Source organism: Physella acuta, unplaced genomic scaffold, assembly GCF_028476545.2.
Source record: "Physella acuta isolate Inbredline_101_S28 unplaced genomic scaffold, ASM2847654v3 ptg002438l, whole genome shotgun sequence".
NCBI classification, from domain to species: Eukaryota; Metazoa; Mollusca; class Gastropoda; family Physidae; genus Physella; species Physella acuta.
Window position 1 is genome coordinate 22,501 of NW_026733923.1, and position 2,500 is coordinate 25,000.

A 2,500-nucleotide genomic window follows, 5' to 3' on the forward strand; every position below is an offset into this window, starting at 1 on the left:
CTAATAAAAGCGCTCTTCCCGATAAAGGTCGGAGCTTCGATTGCATGTATTAGCTCTAGAATTGCCACAGTTATCCAAGTAGGATCGTGTCATCTAAGGAACCTCGACTGATTTAATGAGCCATTCGCGGTTTCACCATGGGACAGTGTGAACTTAGACATGCATGGCTTAATCTTTGAGACAAGCATATGACTACTGGCAGGATCAACCAGATAGCTATCGTTTGCGAGACGTTTTTCCACAACACATCGCGGGACGGGAGACAACGCTCTAGCGAGAGAACGGATCCCGGCATTCCCGGATTTTTTCACATCGGACCGCTCACATTTCCCCCTTCACCGTAAACACGGCGTCGCCGGGAAATCTCTCGATTTGCATCGAGCCGACTGCGTTTTGCAGACCCGTCGCCCGTTCCGAGGGCTGGGCCAGTGCGAGACTTTTATCGAGCCACCAATACTGCTTGGTTGCGTTAGCACTGCGCGTCGCCGCTGGCTTCACGCTACGGACACGTACTTTTACCTTCACTGGCGCGACCTGCGCGCCGAGCCCGCATTTTACCGGGAAGCTAGTCGGGAGACTGAGCCACGCACGGTCAGATCGGGCACATGTCGCTGGCTGCGAGGGAGCGCGGATCCTAGCGTCACATAGAGGCTTCACCGACACTCACCTCCACAATAGTAGATACAGACCGTTTTAACCGCCGTATTTCTGCCCATACCTCTAGTGTTAAACCGAAAAATCGGGTACATAGTCTCGGGGAGGACCGGGGTGCCGCCCCATGAGGGGAGCCCGCACGGAGGGCGCCGGGGGTGCCGCGACCCGGGGGGCGGCGCGGGGGTGTCGGGGCGCATCTACGGGGCTCACTCGCGCGGGCGCCACACTTCCGGGGGGCGCCCCAGGTGGGGTGCCAACTTTGGCGCCCCCGACTAAGGGGCCGCCCCCACTGCGGTTACACGCTTTACGACCACCCACCCGCGTTCCCCACCCCAGGGGGCATGCGAATCACCCGCCAGGGGCGTTCTGGGACCGAGGGCGCCGCTCCGGCACAAGGGGGAGCCAAAACGCCCCGAGTTCCCCCGCGGCCACCTCGACACCTGGGCGGGCGGCGAGGGGTGTCCTGCGATCGGGGTGGGGAGCTCTACCAGAATCACCCGCCAAACTTCACCGGGGGCGTCTCCCGGCGCCCCTGCGCTCGGGTGACGAACAGCGCCCCGGGCTATCCCGGGCGCCCTATGGCGTCCACCTTCGATCGGAAGGGTGATCTCGACTCGGGCTGAGGCGGGCCACAACAATCCGCGGTCACATCGGAGCCGTCCAGGCTAACGAGGCCCCGGCTCACGGGTAACCCATGGGGCTGGACCGGGAGTCCGCCGTTAAAGAAGAAAGAAATGTAGTGCAAACCAGAACCAGTTTTTTTTATTTATTTTATAACTCGACTAATAATCGTCACAAAATTATAAACTTGGTACCTACGGATAGCCCTGGGCCCAACCTAATACAGGATGTCCATAACTATGCGCTAATTAAATAATTAATGGGTATTAAGGTCGGTCTTAGTAAATTGCTATATAAAGTCTAAGACCAGAACCAGTATTTTAAATTTATTTTATAACTCGGCTCCTAATTGTCACAAAATTTAAAAATTGGTACCTATGGATAGCCCTCGGCCCTACCTAATACACCGTGTCCATAACAATGTGGTAATTAAATATTTACTGGGCGTTAGGGTCGGTCTTAGTAAATTGCTATATAAAGTCTATATAAAATTTTACGAATTTAAAAAAAAAATTCCTACCGTCAAAAATAGCGACGCCTAGACCACCACACCTGTTCTGACGTTAAATCCTACTTGCACACACGTGTGGGAATAGATTAGATATCATCTAGAGATAGAATTCCTAATTATTTAATTAAAATAGAGACTCTAGATTTAATAGTTGTGTCATAGTTACATTAAGTCGAATTAGCGAAGCGGAGGCGGGAACTAGATTCTAGATCTAACACTTCGATTGCGATGAAAAAAAAATAGCTTTATTTTAAGGCCGACAAGGCAAATACGGTTTAATTAATATTAAAGAAATAAGTCCGAACACCTACCTTAAGCGAATCATCTACACAACACATGACTAGAAATAATACACGTCCACACGAAGAGCGATTGAAACGGTGACTGCAACGGTGAAAACTTGTACGACGGAAACATGGCGCCTAGGTTATGCCTACTTCCGGTCTGATGAAAATTTTTAATTCATTTTAAATTTTGCGCTCTATTTCGTCCGCGCTTGTCCACTTAAACTCTACAGAAAAGATAGTCTATATAAAAATAATTCCTAGAAGACAATTTTATGAGAGATCACCCACATTTATTTACCCTGCCTGTCTACCTTAGGGTTAGAGTTTGAATTTTTCTAGATTCAAGCCAAATATGCCGTGTCGATTAAACGACGACGTACATAACAGAGCGAAGACAATGAATGGTTCCTTAATTAACTATAATTAC

General features: G+C 50.0%; 1 non-coding gene across 1 annotated transcript in view; it reads right to left on the reverse strand.

Annotated features, from left to right (window-relative positions):
• Positions 1 to 215, reverse strand: part of LOC131933283 (small subunit ribosomal RNA) — a 1,846-nt gene extending 1,631 nt beyond the window's left edge. The window contains exon 1 of the ribosomal RNA XR_009384924.1: positions 1 to 215. This exon is cut by the window's left edge and continues 1,631 nt beyond it. This is a non-coding gene — a ribosomal RNA (small subunit ribosomal RNA).
• Between the last annotated feature and the right edge of the window lie 2,285 nt (positions 216 to 2,500).